The sequence below is a fragment of the Thalassophryne amazonica genome, chromosome 1 (assembly GCF_902500255.1).
Source record: "Thalassophryne amazonica chromosome 1, fThaAma1.1, whole genome shotgun sequence".
NCBI classification, from domain to species: Eukaryota; Metazoa; Chordata; class Actinopteri; order Batrachoidiformes; family Batrachoididae; genus Thalassophryne; species Thalassophryne amazonica.
Window position 1 is genome coordinate 28,368,971 of NC_047103.1, and position 20,897 is coordinate 28,389,867.

The following is a 20,897-nucleotide window of genomic DNA, read 5'->3' on the forward strand; positions in this document are numbered from 1 at the left end:
AATCATCAATCACTCTTTTTGTAATCAATATGCGTCCGGGAAACCAAAGTCTTTGGGTTCCGGGGGGAGTATGGTTGCAAAGCTGAAACTTAAAAGAATTGATGGAAGGGCACCACCAGGAGTGGAGCCTGTGGCTTAATTTGACACAACACAGGAAACCTTGCCTAGCCAGCTGACACAGAAAGGATTGACAGATTGATAGTTATCAGGAATGTGGAATTTTATTCCTAGTTTTGGTGCAGATAAAGCTCTAAAAATAGGATCCATTTCATCACACATAGAATGTGTGCTGCCCTCACCTAGTTTGTGTTGAAATACCCCTGAGGGGATATAAAACTATAGTGCTAACACAGCTAAATACACTAATATTTATACAAAAATGAGTGTTTTCATTGTTGATCAGTACTGTAAAACAGCAGTGGTGTCAAAAGGCCGGATATGGGAGAAGAGCAGGATGATGCTCAAACAAACTTTAATTAATGGGTTTGAAAGTATCAACCTCTGCATGATGAAAGAAAAAAAATACATTTGATGTTTATTTTTTAAATTAAATGTGTTTTTTAACACTAGAAGTTGCAACTTGAAGGAGAAGTCTCAGACATAACTCTGTGCCTGTGAAGCCTTCAGCTGATCCTAATGAGCCACGATAATGAAATATAACAAAATAGCCTCCAACTGAATACCAGGACGCTGTAGCCATTAGCCCGCTTAAATGTCAGCAGTAAACAAAACGCACGCGGGTATTTTTATGTTCACTGAGCACACGGTGTGGGAATTTTTTAATTGAACTCTGACAGTCAATCAAAAGTTGGAAGTTTTTTGATGACGCCCACGCCAAAGCTAAATTTGCATTCAGAACTTATGTGTCTTTTCGAGTGAGAGTCACAAAGATGTTCAGCGTCCAGAATAAGCAGGGCAAGGTGTTCTCTGCCACATTCACTTAGGCTTGTCTCTTCCTCCCCACAATGCTTTGAGACACCTGAGTGAGACACAATTCAAGTTTCCTTTGGCGAAACCTTGGGATCTGCACTGATGTAGTCATTGTTGACAATGATGGATGCAGCCATCAGCGAGACTGACGTGGCGGTCTAAATTACATTATGGTCCAAGTTTTTTTTTTTTTTTAAGGCTAACATTGTAATGAGGTGAGACACATGGGAATAGTTTCATCTCATGACATCAAGGTGACATCAAGAGACGACATGCATTTCATTACTGGGCAGATATTACTTGAACAATTTTGATTTGGAGACATAATAGAGAATGGTCTTAATCATTTTTGGGTTACTTTGTTCAAAAACTAGAGGGTTTGGACCTAGCTATGAATCTGTCTACCTGTCTGTGTCAAGCTGTCTGTCTGTGTCAGTCACTGTGTCTGTCCATTTATTATGGAATGATTCAGTTCTTTGAGATACAATTCTTTGTTTAATGTTGATATTCATTCCACATGATAAATTAGAAGAAGTCAAACGTTGCATTGTTTAAACTAAAATACATATTTCCTGACCAGGGGTCTTATTCAGATTTCTACTACTGTGGTGCAGCACATTGGCACTGTCTCTGGTTGCCTTTTACAGATACAGCGATGAGGTCAATCGACTGACAGTGTGGTGTTCAGCTAACAACCTGCCGCTAAACACCACAAAAACAAAATAAATAATCCTGGACTTCAGGAAGGGCACAGCTGACCCAGCCCCACTCTACATCCATGGGCACACTGTGTGGAAAGGGTCAGCTCCATCAGGTTCCTGGAAGTGCAGCTCTCTGACAGCCTCTCCTGGACTGCCAACACCACAGTGGTGGTGAAGAAAGCCCAGCAGCAACTCCACTTCCTGAGGGTGCTCAGGAGAAACAATCTGGAGGAGAAGCTGCTGGTGTTGTTCTACAGAGCCACCATTCAGAGCATCCTGACATACTGCATTACAGCATGGTACGGGGGGGGGGGGGTGCTCAGCAGCAGACAGGAGAGCGCTGCAGAGGGTGATCAAAATGGCCCAGGGGATCACTGGTTGCTCTCTGCACAGCCTGGAGGACATTGCCAGCTCTCACTACCTCAGCAGAGCTGCCAGCATCAGCAAAGACACCTCCCACCCCAGCAACCACCTGTTTGACCTACTACCCTCCGGCCGATGGTATAGGTCAATCAAAACTAGGACAAACAGACTCATGGACAGCTTTCTCCCCAGAGCGATCACTGCACTGAACAATAACAAACCACTTTAATCCGCACTTTTCAAGTTTCTTGTGCAATATCTGTAAACCATGTGCAATATTTCCTATGCAATATTATTCCACAGTTGTAAATAATTCTCATTTTACATTTTACTTTGGTCCACATTTTATTTAGTTGTACATATATTTAAATATTTTATTGTTAAAATTCATCATCTTTTACTTGGCTAACAATTACTCGCACCTCGGAAAAGCACCTTTTGGAGTTGAACTCAAATCTGATTGCAATGCAAATTACAATGACAATAAAGGTGATTCTGATTCTGATTATTCACCACTTGGGGCACCACTGCATACAGTAGCAGAAAGCAGAGAATGGAGATATAAACACCATGTTGCTGGCATAGCATAAATTTCCACATTCTAAACTGGAACAAACAATATTTACAAATTATGAACCAAATGTATAGTTCAAATGGATACATTTGTCCATTATGTTGCCTACCACACAATCAGGCATGTTGATTTTGTATTCAACTCAAAAACTTTGCTATCCAATGACCCATCATGTGAGAACTTTACAATCCGATACAGTATGATACGATATGATACGATACGATACGGTGCGGTGCGGTACGGTATGGTACGATACGATACGATACAATACAATACACTTTATTGTCCCTTCCGGGAAATTTGTCTTGGACTCCAAGAGCTACACAAATAAAACTGCCATGGCATAATTATGTAACTCATGCATACTGCACATAACTTAATACACACACCAATATTGCACATAACCCTTTTGCACAACAGTCTTGCACATATGGTTCATGCATATTGCACATATCCCTAATACACATTCTCATATTGCACATACCCCTATTTACTCTGAACTTTGAAGTTTTTTAACAGCTTAACAGTCCGTGTATCAATGTAATTGTATTAATTGTATTGTTTAATTAAAATCTATTTTAGATTAATATTGACTAATTGTTAAACCCTATCTATCTATCTATCTATCTATCTATCTATCTATCTATCTATCTATCTATCTATCTATCTATCTATCTATCTATCTATCTATCTATCTATCTATCTATCTATCTATCTATCTATCTATCTATCTATCTATCTATCTATCTATCTATCTATCTATCTATCTATCTATCTGCCTGTTCACTCAATCCATTTGACAGGCTACATCCTGAAGCTTTTCAAAATGGTTCATTATTTTTTGCTAACAGGGGGATAATGCTTGCATCACTGCCTTAGTAAAGGTAACCTTACTATAAAGTAAAGGTTTTGCTCGCACAAGTAATTACTCTCGGTTTGTTATCAGTGCACACAAAACACTGGCCTCCGGTTGGAGTGCATTTTGAACCAATTACAACAGGATTAATTGTCAATTTGCGTCACCATTTTCCATCAAGGAAAACTTCTTGACGTCTTCTGTGGGTAATCACGAGTGAGTGTTGTCAGTCGAGGCTCATCCTCAGCAGTAAAGCTGTCTGGTATATGTGCAGAAAGGTGTGACGAGTGTGTGATGGCAGAGGTTGAGAGATATCTGTGGATTATTATGCTATTATCAGCTTGTTATCTGTATTATTATGCAACTCCAAGCAACAATGTTTTGATGGCCTTTAACCCTGCCGGCGTATCTGATTATAAGGCAGCAAGAGAATGAAAAAACTGAAAATTGTTCTGCAACATCCCTTCCTTTCTAGTAGCATTAGTGACATTTAGGTAATACTTCACTATCTATTATCAGTGACACTTACCAAATCTGCCCAGTCGGCCAGAATGCATGGACTTTATTCATTCTGTGATAAGGTTTAGCATTACAGATGGTATGGCTCACACAGACAAAGTGCACAGGCTTTAAAACAAGCTGCCAAGTTACGCATGGCCATTACATTTCATTAAACAAGACAAGGTCGAGAGCCGAGGCACAGGCTTTACTGGCATTTGAGGAACAGTGGGCCACTAAATGGTACTTGACCTTGTTTTATCCTGACAGTTAGTAGGTCCTGTTCACACCCCACCCCAATGAGGTAGCAAGTGGCATGCTGGTTAGCCATGATATGGCATGCCCTCCTGCTGTGCATGCATAATTTCATGGTTTATATGCTTTATTACAGTGTTAAAAAAAATCCTCCCAACTGTTTTTGCCTGGCTTGTCACTTGGCAAGGGGACTTTGGCCCCTGGCAAGGGGATTTTAACCCTTTGGCAAGAGTTGACATCCACCTGACTTGGAGCAAAGAATCCAGTCATCACTTTATGTCACAGATTAGCACGCAAGCCTCACTATCACACATTAAGACAGGAAGGACCAGGACCCTAAATGGTCGATAGAATACATTTCTATAGTGTTTTTTTCCCATCTGCTGGATGTTCAGCGTCTTTTACAATGATGTACAGTAACTGCACACTGGGAGCACCTTGAGGATTAAGGACCTTGTTCTAGGGACCTTGATGATCTGAGTGAGTGTCCTCTGGTCATAAGTTAACGCCTTCAATCTCCAGACCATTACCTCCACAGCATCCGACCGCCTTGGATCATGCCAGAGAAATGTGCCACATGGACAAAATGTCATAGCTGATGCTCCCTCACCATCCAATTGATCCTCTTCATATGAGCCTCCAGAAGTATCCACTCATTTGACACAAATTCATACCAGCAGTATCCAAGGAGCCTCCGACTTAACCACGTACCAAAGATGTCCAGTCACTGGCTGGTATCCAAATCTGTCAAACATACAATCAGACAGGTGCACCAGGACGATAAAGACTGGGACCTACCCCTCTGTCCAGCAACTGGTGAATGCCTCCACACTTTCACCACATACCAATGCATTCTTAAATGCCAAGTCCAGGAAATGAATGAAAGCCTGGATCTTAGTCCTGATCCAGGACAACCCCACAAATTTTTATTCCTCACTCAACTTCTACAACGCTGAAATCAGACCATCTATTTATTCCACAAAGATCACAGTATCATCTGCAAACTCAAGCTCAGTTAAGGTGTCCTCACCAACAAAGGCACACAAGGTCTTTGTTTCCATGACCCTACCCAACGTCCAGTGTGGTGGTTATGAGACTAAAAGGGAATTTTGACATATTTTCATACTGGCACACGACCCTTCATTTACAGCTGCATTTTTCAAACAAGTACATTCCAGATCAGCAAAAATATGCACTTGAAAGTGCAATAAATGCATGAAAAGAGATTTGTGAGATTGTGCAGAGGAGCTGTGTCGTGTTGCTCCCTGAGTGCTTTCATGCTAGGGCTTCATTCCTTTAAATGCAGCTGACTCTTTCCTTTTTATGCTGTCTTGTGTTCTTTTGACTTCTCCTCTGCAATGAGCACAAGACTCCTGGTTCAAAGCCCAGCTCCTCTTTTCATTCACAACACAACTGAACATTAATTACTTCTGGGTCATGTGAGAAGATTAATGATGTTATTACTCATATTGGACATGGATAAAAAGGAGGCGTGACCTTCTTTTAACCCAACTTCAGCAGCAGGCAGTGTCATTTAATTGGTTACAAAAGGTTCCTAGCATTTACACTGGCCTTGACTCTTCTTATTTTTTTCTTTTCCATTCATGTATAGTCCTATAAGCTCCATATATTTGCTTGTACTTACATGAATAAAGGAAAACGATCCTCTGTGATTGGAGACTATGTCAGCTATTAAACCTGCACATCCAAGTCATTAATCCAAAACCATGCATCCCACTTAAAATCATCTATCTCCTCTTGCTGATATGATATAAATAGTGATTATTTGGAACTATGTTGTTTGTTTTATTAGATATTGAGCTGCCACCAACTGAAATATGATTGTATGTAGGAGAAACCTAGTACACATACTGCCTTTTCCTTATAAATAAAATAAAATTAGATTTAGGGTTGCTATACTTCCACCCTCTTCCTGAGCCCACACTTTCGTTTCACCGCACTCCCTCTAAAATGTTATATTTGCTTTCATGCTTTCTCCTCTTCGGGCACAGGTTATATTTTATCCACAAGAGAGCCATTATTTAGCATCTCCATCTCTGCTGTCCTCCTCCCCATAGCTCCCCTGACTCCCTAACCAGTCCCCTTTGTCATTCTAATCTTTTCCTACGGTGCTGCTACTTTGTTTGGATGTGCAGACTGGTTGTGTGCATGTTTCTATGTGTTTCTGTGCAAGTGTTACATTTGTGGAATGAGATTATATCACTGTCAGTGAAAACCATAGGATGATGCGGGACAAAGGAAACATTTGTCTTCCTATTCATTAATCTATCTCTCTATCTATCTATCTATCTATCTATTCAAGGATCATATATATATATATATATATATATATATATATATATATATATATATATATGTATCTCCGGGGAAACACCAAGGCGTTCCCAAGCCAGCCGAGAGACGCAGTCCCCCCAGCGTGTCCCAGGTCTTCCCCGGGGCCTCCTCCCAGTGGGACGCGCCCGGAACACCTCCTCAGCGAGGCGCCCAGGGGGCATCCAGAAAAGATGCCCAAGCCACCTCAACTGACTCCTTTCGACGTTGAGGAGCAGCGGCTCGACTCCGAGCTCCTCCCGAGTGACCGAGCTCCTCACCCTATCTCTAAGGGAGTGCCCAGCCACCCTGCAGAGGAAACTCATCTCGGCCGCTTGTATTCGCGATCTCATTCTTTCGGTCATAAGCCAAATCTCATGACCATAGGTGAGGATTGGAACGTAGATCGATCGGTAAATCGAGAGCTTTGCCCCCCTACCCAGGTCTCTCTTCACCACGATGGTCCGATACAGCGACCGCATCACTGCAGATGCTGCACCGATCCATCTATCGATCTCACGCTCCATCCGTCCCTCACTCGTGAACAAGACCCTGAGACTTAAACTCCTCCACGTGAAGCAAGGACACTCCACCGACCTGATGAGGGCAAAGCACCTTTTTCCGGTCAAGAACCATGGCCTCGGATTTGGAGGTGCTGATTTTCATCCTGGACGCTTCACACTCGGCTGCAAACCGCCCCAGTGCACGCTGAAGGGCCTGATTTGAAGAAGCCAACAGAACCACATCGTCCGCAAACAGCAGAGATGAGATTCTGTGGTTCCCAAACCAGACCCCCTTTACACCCTGGCTGTGCCTAGAAATTCTGTCCATAAAAATAATGAACAGAACCGGTGACAAAGGGCAGCCCTGGCGGAGGCCAACATGCACTGGAAACAGGTTTGACTTACTACCGGCAATGCGAACCAAGCTCCTGCTGCAGTCGTACAGGGACCGGATAGCCCTTAGCAAAGGACCCCGGACCCCGTACTCCCGGAGCACTCCCCACAGGGTGCCGCGAGGGACACGGTCGAACGCCTTCTCCAGATCCACAAAACACATGTGGACTGGTTGGGCGAACTCCCATGAACCCTCGAGCACCCGATGGAGCGTGTAGAGCTGGTCCAGTGTGCCGCGACCAGGACGAAAACCACACTGCTCCTCCTGAATCTGAGGTTCGACCATCGGTCGAATTCTCCTCTCCAGTACTCTGGAATAGACCTTACCGGGGAGGCTGAGGAGTGTGATCCCCCTATAGTTGGAACACACCCTCCGGTCCCCCTTCTTAAACAGAGGGACCACCACCATGGTCTGCCAATCCAGAGGCACTGTCCCCGATCACCACGCGATATTGCAGAGGTGTGTCAGCCAAGACAGCCCCACAACATCCAGAGACTTAAGGTACTCAGAACGGATTTCATCCACCCCAGAGGCCCTGCCACCGAGGAGCTTTCTAACCACCTCGGTGACTTCGGCCTGGGTAATGGATGAGTCTGCCTCTGAGTCCCCAGTCTCTGCTTCCTCTTCGGAAAACGTGACGATGGGATTGAGGAGATCCTCGAAGTACTTCTTCCACCGCCTGACAACATCCCCAGTCAGGGTCAACAGCTCCCCGCTGGTGGAGAGCTGCTTCCACCACCTGAGGCGCCGGATGGTTTGCCAGAATCTCTTCGAGGCCGTCCGATAGTCCTCCTCCATAGCCTCTCCGAACTCCTCCCAGACCCAAGTTTTTGCCTCTGCGACCGCACGGGCTGCAGCACGCTTGGCCTGCCGGTACCTATCAGCTGCCTCTGGGGTCCCACCTACCAACAAAGATAAATAGGACTCCTTCAGCTTGACGGCATCCCCTACTTCCGGTGTCCACCACCGGGTTCGGGGATTGCCGCCGCGACAGGCACCAGAGACCTTGCGACCACAGCTATGAGCAGCCGCATCGACAATGGAGGTGGCGAACATGGTCCACTCAGACTCCATGTCTCCAACCTCCCCCGGGATCTGGGAGAAGCTCTCCCGGAGGTGGGAGTTGAAGACCTCGCTGACAGAGGGTTCCACCAGTCGTTCCCAGCAGACCTCACGATATGTTTGGGCCTGCCAGGTCTGACCAGCTTCCTACCCTCCCAGCGGATCCAACTCACCACCAGGTGGTGATCAGTCGGCAGCTCTGCCCCTCTCTTCACTCGGGTGTCCGAGACACGTGGCCGAAGGTCAGATGATATGACTACAAAGTCGATCATCGACCTCCGGCTCTCTCTCTCTCTCTCTCTCTCTCTCTCTCTCTCTCTCTCTCTCTCTCTCTCTCTCTCTCTCTATATATATATATATATATAATAGACTTGGGACTCCGACAAGGGCGGTCACATCTCCTCCACTCTCCCTTATCTCTGTTCTCTGACTTTATGCTTCAAGTCCCTACTTCACCAGACTGTGAATTCCTCAAATTATATTATATATTCTGGATCTATTGGACAACTATTGGATTAACCATGGAATTGATCAGTTGGTCTCTGAACGCTATTGACACCATTTTTTCTACAAGAAGGCCAGGACTGGGGGATCCTACAGTAGTGTTCAGAATAATAGCAGTGCTATGTGACTAAAAAGATTAATCCAGGTTTTGAGTATATTTCTTATTGTTACATGGGAAACAAGGTACCAGTAGATTCAGTAGATTTTCTCCAATCCAACAAGACCAAGCATTCATGATATGCACACTCTTAAGGCTATGAAATTAGGCTATTAGTAAAAAAAAAAAAAAAAAAAAGTAGAAAAGAGGGTTTTCACAATAATAGCAGCATCTGCTGTTGATGCTACAAACTCAAAACTATTATGTTCAAACTGCTTTTTAGCAATCCTGTGAATCACTAAACTAGTATTTAGTTGTATAACCACAGTTTTTCATGATTTCTTCACATCTGCAAGGCATTAATTTTGTTGGTTTGGAACCAAGATTTTGCTCATTTACTAGTGTGCTTGGGGTCATTGTCTTGTTGAAACACCCATTTCAAGGGCATGTCCTCTACAGCATAAGGTGACATGACCTCTTCAAGTATTTTGACATATCCAAACTGATCCATGATACCTGGTATGCGATATATAGACCCAGCACCATAGTAGGAGAAACATGCCTATATCATGATGGTTGCACCACCATGCTTCACTGTCTTCACTGTGAACTGTGGCTTGAATTCAGAGTTTGGGGGTCATCTCACAAACTGTCTGCGGCCCTTGGACCCAAAAAGAACAATTTTTACTTTCATCAGTCCACAAAATATTCCTCCATTTCTCTTTAGGCCAGTTGATGTGTTCTTTCGCAAATTGTAACCTCTTCTGCATGTCTTTTATTTAACAGAGGGACTTTGCGGGGGATTCTTGCAAATAAATTAGCTTCACACAGGCGTCTTCTAACTGTCACAGCACTTACAGGTAACTCCAGACTGTCTTTGATCATCCTGGAGCTGATCAATGGGTGAGCCGTTGCCATTCTGGTTATTCTTCTATCTATTTTGATGGTTGTTTTCCGTTTTCTTCCACGCGTCTCTGTTTTTTTTTTTTTTTTTTTTACCATTTTAAAGCATTGGAGATCATTGTAGATGAATAGCCTGTAATTTTTGGCACCTGCGTATAAGTTTTCCCCTCTCCAATCAACTTTTTAATCAAACTACGCTGTTCTTCTGAACAATGTCTTGAACGTCCCATTTTCCTCAGGCTTTCAAAGAGAAAAGCATGTTCAACAGGTGCTGGCTTCATCCTTAAATAGGGGACACCTGATTCACACCTGTTTGTTCCACAAAATTGACGAACTCACTGAATGCCACACTACTATTATTGTGAACACCCCCTTTTCTACTTTTTTTTTTACTAATAGCCCAATTTCATAGCCATAAGTGTGTACATATCATGAATGCTTGGTCTTGTTGGATTTGTGAGAATCTACTGAATCTACTGGTACCTTGTTTCCAATGTAACAATAAGAAATATACTCAAAACCAGGATTAATCTTTTTAGTCACATAGCACTACTATTATTCTGGACACTACTGTACCTGCCCAGATGGAACATATCCTGCAAGCTATGTCCTCGACTCCTGGATTTCCTGGTGTGTGGCATGCTTGTCACCTTTCTCCGTTGAGGATGTTGAGGATTTATTTATTCATTTTTGGTCTCATGGTAGCAGGGCTGGTACGTTTTGGCTTATGTGCTGCCTTGATCTACCAGAAAATTGGCAAGACGGCGGCATCAAGAACCATGGCCCTTGCTTGTCTGTCATGATTAACGATGTTGGCAAGGCAGTGCATTCTCAGACTGCGATGACTCTTGAACTCAGATGCAAATTGGATGACATTGGAGCAGATGCATGCCTTGCAGTTGAAGCTGAAGATTTCAGAGGCTGGTGAATATTCTTAATTCATAATTGTGAATATTCTTAATTCATAATTGGGATTTGGTTGTGCAAGTGACTGTTAAAAAGTGATTTAACTGCTGTAACCATAACATTACAGTCTTATCAAGCCTGAATGTCAAACTGCCTGACTGTTTCTTCCAGAGGGATTTGTTTCGGCCTGGGGAACATTGGCTCTTTCTTATCTCATCTCACAAAGACAATAAACTGATTTTCACAGGACTGAAGCATGTTCCATTCCCTCCCCACCCCCTCCTTCCCCTATCAACACCCACCCTTTCCGGCATCTGCTTATCATCATTCCTTCTCCCTTCGACGGGGGCGGTGCAGTTTTAGCTGCAAGCCCACATCCCCCCCCCCCCCCCCAAGCTGATGGCGGTGCAACTCAGGGTTGCTGCGTGGCCTTCACCCACTTGCCTCAATTCGGATAACGGACTTCTTCAAACTTAGTGCACATAAACAATGTCAAATGTGTATGTGTTGCCTTTAATTCTAACGTGTGCCATTATTATGGTAAACAAGTAATAATTGTAGACTAACTGCTGTCTGAGGTAACTGGAGTGTAAACGTAATTTCTCCATTGTGATATCAATAAAGTATTTCTAATCTAATATATATATATATATATATATATATATACATATATATATATATATATATATATATATACGAGGTCTGTGATAAAACTAACGTACCTTTTTATTTTTTTTTAAAAAAAAGCATATAAAAAAAAGCATATAAAAAACTATATGGATTTGAGTGAGGAGTGGTCCACCCCTCCCGTCGGAATTCCTTTGTCTGACTTCTTCCTGAGAGACTGGCACTTTGCTTGATCAAAATTTTTTCAGAACCTGTGAGGCAGATCGAAGTGGACACCATTCGAGAAATTCAGCTGGTTTTCTGTGAAAATTTTAACGGCTGATGAGAGATTATGGACTGTTGCTGTCGCTTTAAGGACTGCCCACGGAGCAGGACATCGCGACACGCCCTGAGCTGCCGCTGTCTGCCTGTTTCAAGCTGAAAACTTCCAAATTTAAGCATCTGTTGACCCAGGACGTCATGACAAAACAGAGAACTTTCAGAAGAGGTCGGGATCAGCAGTTTATCCGGACATTCCACTGTTAAAGGAGATTTTATTAATGAAAGACGCGCGGATGGGTCTGCGCATCGGGACGCAGCCGGGACGCAGCCGGCACGGTGCGGCGGCACAGGAAAAACACCTCCGTGTTGATAACCATTTGTAAAAACCAGGCGGCTTTTGATGGCTTTCAGTTGAGTGAGTATCTGAGAAATTGTTTAACAGCTGGACATGTTCCAACTTGTCCTTAAGGCTTCCAACGGAGGTGTTTTTCCTGTGGCGGCGCGTGGCCCCGGCTGCCTGCTGACGCGCAGACCCGTCGGCACTTTCTTTCATTACAAAATCTCCTTTAACAGTGGAATGTCTGGATAAAATGCTGATCCCGACCTCTTCTGAAAGTTCTCTGTTCTCCCACAACGTCCTGGGTCAACAGAGGCTTAAATTTGGAAGCTTTCAGCTCGAAACAGGCAGACAGCGGCGGCTCGGGGCGCGTCGCAACGTCCCGCTCCATGGGCAGTCCTTAAAACGACAGCAATAGTCCATAATCTCTCATCAGCCGTTAAAATTTTCACAGAAAACCATCTGAATTTCTCGAATGGTGTCCACTTCGATGTGCCTCACAGTTTATGAAAAAAATTTGATCAAGCAAAGCGCCAGTCTCTCAGGACGAAGTCAGACAAAGGAATTCAGACGGGAGGGGTGGACCACTCCTCACTCAAAGCCTGCCCACAGGCAAATGACGTAACCGACAGGCGTGGAAAAACTCTCGCATGCCCACGAGGGTTCAAGCTTGTCTGATGTAATCGCACGTGATTCAAATCCATATAGTTTTTGAAAAAAATAAAAAGGTCCGATACTTTTCTAACAGACCTCGTATATAGTCAGTCAGAAAATGCTGCTTACCTCCACAGTAAAAGTGACGGAAACCTCTTCAATCTGGCACATCGTTGTGCAAAGACCAAGGTGCAGAATGTACTGTGCAGATAGCACTGCCCTGACTGCACACACTGTGGAGGCTTTACAATAACTCATCAGCCATGTGGTCCCAACCTGGTCTCACGGCAAGTCGTGATTCAGCAGCACGAAATATACATTAATCTATTGGTTTGTAATATTGTGACGAAAAGCGCCTCATTTTTGTCACGGCAGCACAATTTCATTCAAATTCATTCCGTGATGGCTGCACGAAATTAAAAGTGAAACGGGGGGTCGGAGTGGTTATGGTTAAGGTGTGGGGAAGGAGTATGATTAGGTTATGGTTAAGGTAAGGGTTGGGGTAGGAGTAGGGTTAGTCATAGTGAGTTTAAAAAAAACCCTGTCACTAAAATTTGACTCTTTTCGTGACGGGAGCATGAAAAAAAAGTGAGACTGGGCTGGTGGTACACACATGTAGGGTTGAGTCTCACTGTTAGTCTCAAGAAAACCAAAATCATAGGTCAGTATACCCAACATCTCCATCGACGTCTACTTCCATGAGGTGGTTGAGGTCTTCACCTACCTTGGCTCCACTACCTCCAACAACCTCTCCCTTGATAACATCTTGAACTCACGGAGTGGTAAGACAGCAACAGCAATGGCCCGCTGAGGGAAGAGGTCCTGGGACAACTTTTTTCTGAATTCCAACACTAAAATGAAGGTGTATCAAGACTGTGTGCTAAGCATACGGCTGTATACTAATGATGCATGGACCCTGTCTGGCTACCAAGAGCGCAGACTCAATGCCTTCCAGCTATGCTGCATCAGAAGAATCCTGGGTATTACCTGGTCAGATCATGTCTCATACAAGAATGTCCTGGCTAAGACAAGAATTCCAAGTGGTGAAGACGACTTGCTGAAGTTCAAACCAAACATCAGAATGGGGAAAAAAGGGATTTAAGTGACTTTTAAAGTGGCATGGTTGTTGATGCCAGAGTCCTGGTCTGAGTATTTCAGAAACTGCTGATCTACTGGTTTTTCACATACAACCATTTCTAGGCTTTACAGAGAGTCATCTGAAAAAGAGAAGATATCCAATGAGTGGCAGTTGTGTGGACAAAAATATCTCATTGAGGTTAGAGGAGAGTGGGCAACTGCATGATACTATCATTGCAATACAGACCAAAATCTCTGAGGACTGTTTCCAAAACATTGTTGAATCTATGGCACAAAGAATTAAACCCTCTGCACACGGACCACAATCTATGAATATGAGAAATTGGCTGTTGAAATAACTTCAAATGTTTACCCCTACTATTTTCCACAATATTGATGGTAAGGCTAACTTACCTTAGCTAAACATCATGCTTACGTGTTCAGGAGAAACTGACTGACAGATTGAAATCGGTCTCGGAAGTCTTTTGGGCTCTCTCTTTTTAATGTCTCTCAAAAATGAACTTCTTAATTTCTGAATGATGTCTGATTGTCATGAGGTAGTAGTTTTTGAGTTTGTACAGTATATATATATATATATATATATAAAGTGCTGGATTATGAGTTGGGGTTAATATTGCTGGAAAGCTTATTGCACCTTATTGGAAGCAGGCATTGTACTTAGTGGCCATCAGGTTGATGAATCAACTGTTTATCTGGAATTGACAATCTCCTCTTCTAATCAAATCCTTGTCCTGATTCAGATATTGGACAGTCCATTAAAGATTTAATTTTCTGGGACCCAATAAATACATGTGAGTAAACAATGGGAAAACTGGGTATTTGGCCCAAGAAGTAATTTTCTTTCACTACCTACACAGACATACTCTATCAACAGGAAACACAGAACTATAAAGCAGTACCACCAACACTGTTTCATTAAGTGATATGATAGGTAAATTGTAAAAACAAAATCTCAGCAAAAGCAACCAAAACATTGTATCAAGAACTGAAACACCACAAGGTCTTGCAGCTTAACATTTTTAGACCCTAGGTTGTGAGTTAACACCAAAATCATCCAGATACCCACCATCTCACTAGTATCTCAGGTAATTGCCATCAATATTTCATCCAGATGGCGACAGAAGGGCATGACCTGGTGCAGCATGGGAAAAATCTAAATTTCTCAACTCTGACAGATCATAACTCAGCTTCTACAATCCATCACAGCAAGCGGTGAGACCCAGAAGGAAGGTTTCTGACAGGGATTTGACTCATTGCTGTGTGTATGGCAGCTTGTTGAGTTTGAACTATAAGAAAGAAGAAGCTTGTATTCAGGTCAAATGGGATACCGATTCCAGTGACATGTTTGGAAAAAAAAAATGGTGGATTTTCAATGTTATTACTTGCCAGGAGTTTGAGTGACAAGATGTGAATGGGGCAAATGGTGTGTTTTTGTCATGTCTACAGGTGATCCAGTTTCTTGGCAGCACAGTGGTTCAGTGGTTAACACTGTTGTCTCACAGCAAGAAGGTCCCAGGTTTGCTTCTGACCTGGTCCTTTCTGTGTGGAGTCTGCAAAATTTGTCAGTTTATAAAGGATAAAATTCTACATAACGTTCTCAAATATGAAGAAAATTTGATCTTTTTCAACAGATTTATGAATTTTTACCTCCACCAACATGCCCCAATTACTCTGATATTTGAAAGTGAGGTGAAGACTGGTACTCACTATTGCCTGACAAAGTTTGATCTGGATCTGAACTGAAGTGTAGATTTTGTGGACATTTGAATTTAATACTGTAAATACCCATTTGATGTACATTTTGCATTATATCAAATCAGAAGTATCTCAGTCACTGTTATTTTTCTTTTATGGATTTACCTGCACCTCCAAAATTGGATGGAGGTTCCAAATTTATGCCTGTTTGTCTATCTTCCAGTAAGTGTCAAAAAGCAAAGACACACTGTTTACAGCAAAGATAACCGACTGAAAATTATCTTAAAAAGAATTCGGAAACCTAAAATGTAACAAACACCACAAAAAAACCTTTGATTCAAGTCCATGAACTAAATACATACTCCTGACATTTGATCGCATCTAATTTAGCTTGTGAAAAGTCACTTCTATCAGGACTTTGAGGGTGCTGCCATACAAGGGACTCTCTACACACAGGGAAAACTAGGGGATCATAGACCTTGCCCAAGGGCCCTTAGTGATTTTCCATTCAGGCTGGGGTTTGAACCGAGGATCCTCTGGTCTCAAGCCCAACACTTAACCACTAGACCATCACCTCCCCATTATCATGAGGGGGAGTTTTTCTTGACCACTGTCACCTGTGTGCTTGCTCAGAGGGGTTGGTAAGGTTAGACCTTAGTTGTGCAAACTGCCTTGAGTCAGTGTTGTGATTTGGCGCTATACAAATAAAAGAAACTGAATTGAATTGCTACCAAATCACTTGTTCCCAATGAATAAACCAATGGTCACAAAACATAGTAAAGGTGGTCCCTAAATGTTAGGGCAAGTAGCCCAGTGGGATGAGTCGGGTTACTAATATGTAGACTTTATTTCAATTTGCATTTGTGTAACTTGTCTATGTCCAAGAATAAGACATTTCATCTGCATTATCTCAGTCCAACCAGGGGTAAATGGGTGCAGTGTTAGCTGAGGAGCTAACCAGGTTCAGACTGATATTCCATCCAGGGTTATTTGTAGAGACTTAGAGTTGGAGAGGCTTTGTGCTATGGAATGTGGAGAAGATCACCGACACTAAGGGGTATCAAACTGCAAGACAAAGGGACCAATTTGGAAGAATTAGATGGATCAGGCATGGAGGCATCTTGGATACCAAGTCAAATCTTTTACAGAGTTCTTGCCAAGAGTTATAGAAAGACCGGACACCCTAAGAAAGGATACAAAGACTGCATTAAAGACAACTTGAGATATTGTTCCATCTCTGTCAAAAATCTTGAATTACATGTCAAGGACAGAATTGGCTGGTGAACAACCATTCAAAGAAGTCTGCATGAACTTTGAAGAAGCTCACAAAGCATGAATCAACAATGCCAGAGAATGCCACAAGAGCTCATCATCATCAACAACAACAACCACAAACTCAGTGTGTTTCCAGTGCCCACAGTGCACTTAGGTGTATGCACCCCAGTTTGGATTATCTAGCCACATCTGGGCCCACCAGAGACGTAATGCACATGTTTGACATCTTCAATATCGATGGTCAACTGACAACCATGTAAATTTATGACTAATACATAGTCAGGTCAGGTAAAGCACCAGGCCACCATTGTAAAAGAGAACTGGTTCTCAGTTGACCTTCCTGGTTAATAAAGGTTTAATGAAAAACAAACAAACATACACAGAACTGTCTTAGGTCTACCATGGCAACCACCCAGACGGACAAGTAGTCCATGTCCACCTCTCAAACGTACCCACCTACCTGCCTCAACCAGGTGAAATGTGGGTGTCCCCTTGTCAATCTCCAGCCGCTTGGTTCTTCAACACCTCTGTGCTGGATCATACCTAGAGAAACATGTCACAAGGACAAAATGTTGTAACTGACATTCCTTCACTATGCAAGTGATACTCTTCATCTGAGTCTTCCTAAGTAACTTTGTTTGACAAAACATTATTCCACTGGTATGCAAGGATCATCGAGAGAGATGTAGGCAACACTTTAGGTCACTAGTTAGCATCCAAGTCTCACAACCATACATTCATTCAGGAAGCACCTGGATTGTAAGTCTTGGACCTTAATTTTGCAAAAAAGAAAGCTTCACTGCAAAACACCAATTCAGCAATCTCATGACTCCATCAGCTCTTCCCAGGCATGTTTCGATCTCAAACACTGAGGACCCAGAAACACGAAACCCACTGCCAACATGAGACAATCTCTCGACAAGTTCAACTCTTTCTCATCAAACAACTTCATGATGGTCTTGATGGCAGACCTCACAGTCCATGATTGTTTTCACATCCTTCACAGCCAACGCCACCTGTGGCTATGGTGCAATTACTTATATCCTTGACACCCTTTTATTACCTCCGCCAAGGAGGTTATGTTTTCGGTCGACTTTGTTTGTTTGTTTGTTTGTCTGTCTGTCTGTTTGTCAGCAGGATAACTCAAAAGGTTTTGAATGGATTTTGATGAAATTTTGTGGAGTGGTTGGAAATGACAAGAGGGACAAGTGATTAAATTTTAGTGGTGATCCAGATCACGATCCGGATCCAGGAATTTTTTAAATGATTCTTCACCATTGCGGGATAGGGGGAATTTTGACATTCTAGTTTCTAACTCTACAAAAACAAGGCAGAAAGGCTTGAAAAAATTAGGGTGTAACATAGTCAAATGTTCTATCAAACAACAAAGTTTGGTGATGATCGGATCCGGATTCCGGATCTGGTGATCTAGAATATGCAAAAATATGTGTCAGTGTGAGGTGACAAATGAAGCTAGAGATGCACAACTAACACCAAATTGTAGCTGAATCTGTACTGATTCAGTAAGGTGTCATCAGATTTGATGTAGCTTCAAATGTTATGGAGCTAGATCCAGAAGAAAACCGCCATTACCAAAAAATCGTTTTTATACAATAACTTATAAAGACATAAAAGTGATTCCAAGTTCTAGTGGTATGTTTTCATGGTCAAGGGTGTCAAATATAAAGGAAAGAAAAGTGTATGTATCATAGTTTTGGTTGTAACACTGAATTGTTGAATAGATCACTGTGCCAAGGAGGGAATCTCTTTAGGGTCAGTGACCCTATGGCCTTGTGTAGCACATGCAACACTTAAAAAATAGTTCTATTTCAGAATTTACTGTTATTTATTTAGAGAAGTGTTTCATAAATGTTAAAAGATTCATATATTTGCAGTTTAGTTGAATAATAAATTGAATTTTGTCTCTTATTTGTTTTTGTCTATAAGCACATGCAATATCAATATCAGTGCTCAGATGACAGTAGCTTCTGGGAAAGGTGCAAGTTGCAATAAACTGTGATGCCAAGCACTAAGGATACATGCTATCCAGTCACAGCAGATGAAACTTTTTTTTACTAGCAAACATCATTGTTAGACTTTTTTTAGGTTCAATGATTCCACGGCGTGTAGATGTTATGGCGTCAGTGACCCCATAACTCTGAGTGCTTCTAGTTTTTCTAATGTGGTTTGGCAAATGCTTACATGCCACATCTACAACAGAATCTATTTATTTTTCAAGTTCAGTGAAAATGAGAGGTTGAAAATACACCTGAAAGTCGAATAAATGAGTTTGTTAATATGACACTCCTGTCCTTCAGGTAATTGAGATTGCCTATTAGAAAGAGAGATTTGCACTGGTGAAAAATCAATGTCACTGAATTTCATTAACGTGTGTGCCACCACGGGGTGAGGCACAGTCAGCCTCTCCATAACAAGAATTTAATAAGCAGTGTTGCATGGTTTTTATTCAGCATAGCATTCCTCTTAGAGGTCTGAACACAGCTTTGCTGCCTCAGCGGGATCAAAACAGAATCTCATTAGGATTGTTGAGGAAACATCCAGCAGTCCAGGTTGTTTCAGATTTTAGTGTTTGATGAGACGAATTTAGAGAAAACAAGTAACAAAATTACAGTTTCTGACATTTTACTGACTTACTCACTCATCTTCAACTGCTTACTTCAATTAAGGGTCACGGGGGGGCGGGGTGCTGGAGCCTACCCCAGCAGTCATAGAGCGTGAGGTGGTGTACACTCTGGACAGGACACCAGTCTATTATGGTAGGGCCACATATAGACATGCAAACTCCACACAAAAAGGCCACAGGAGGCAATCAATACCATGACCTTCTTGCTGTGAGGCAATAGTGCTAACCACTAAGCCACCGTGCTACCACAATTCACTGACTTTCAGTTGAAATTACAATAAGTAGGTAGTCGTACTTAGTATGTTGGCATCATGATAGTAAGGGCTATAGCAATTGTACAAATAGCAGTACAAATAGGTGGGCTAACTGCACCCAGGCGGACTAACACAGGGCAATACAATCCTGATCATGAAGGACCTCCTCAAGGATATGATACCCTCAAACAACCAGCCAATTACCTGCCTCTCCATAACATGGAAGCTCCATTCAGTCATTGCAACCAAGTTGAGTAGGCACATGAGTCAACACATGCACAGATCAGAAGGGCATTGGATACAATACCAGAAGGTCGAAGGACCAACTACTGGTTGAGCATGCTGTAGACAATAACGCGAAGACAAGGCAGACCAACCTGGGCACTGCCTGGATTAACTACAGGAAGGCCTATGACTCAATGCCTCACACACATATGCTCGAGTGCTTGACAGTATACAAGGCTCACAGTGCACTGATAACCTTCATCAGGAACTTAGTGGTACTGTGGAAGACGTCACTGGATGCCAACTCCAAGGCAGTTGCACAAATCACCATCAAATGTGAAATATACCAATGTGATGCACTGTCCTTGCTGCTGTTCTGTATTGGCCTCACCCCATCAGCCAACTCATCACAATGAACAGCTACAATTATTGATTCAGTAGTGGAGTAGCCATCAGCCACTTCTTGCACAAGGATGACCTCAAGCTGCATGCCAAGAGTGAAGGAGACATTGGCTCACTAATCCACCTTACCAGGCTCTACAGCAGGGGTGGGCATCGAGGGCCGAGACACCGCAGGTTTTCCATGCAACCATTCACCTCAGCAGGTGGGTTGCTGATGAGCTTCTCCTCTGAACATAAACACCTGGTTGTCAATGAAATCACCTGCTGAGACACCTGATCATTAATGAAATCACCTGCTGAGGTGACTGGTTGCACGGAAAACCTGCAGTGTCTCGGCCCTTTATGGCACATGATTGCTCACCCCTGCTCTACAGCAAGGATTTCAGGATGTCATTTAAATTAGATGTGTGGCCATATGGTGGCAAAGAGAGGGAAGGTGATCTGGACTCTAGGGAGTGGAGTTGCCAGAAAGCAGGATAGCAGACATACAGGGCAGCTATAAGTACCTGGGAATCCCACAAGCCAATGGGAACCATGATGAAGACACA

The 20,897-nt window shown here is 42.9% G+C and overlaps 1 long non-coding RNA gene across 1 annotated transcript; it reads right to left on the reverse strand.

The window, feature by feature from the left end:
- Positions 1–36: 36 nt before the first annotated feature.
- Positions 37–7,493, reverse strand: LOC117519177. Its single transcript, XR_004563196.1, has 3 exons — positions 7,483–7,493; positions 7,310–7,316; positions 37–164 (listed from the first exon to the last, which is right to left on the reverse strand). It is a non-coding gene; the product is annotated as an uncharacterized LOC117519177 (long non-coding RNA).
- Between the last annotated feature and the right edge of the window lie 13,404 nt (positions 7,494–20,897).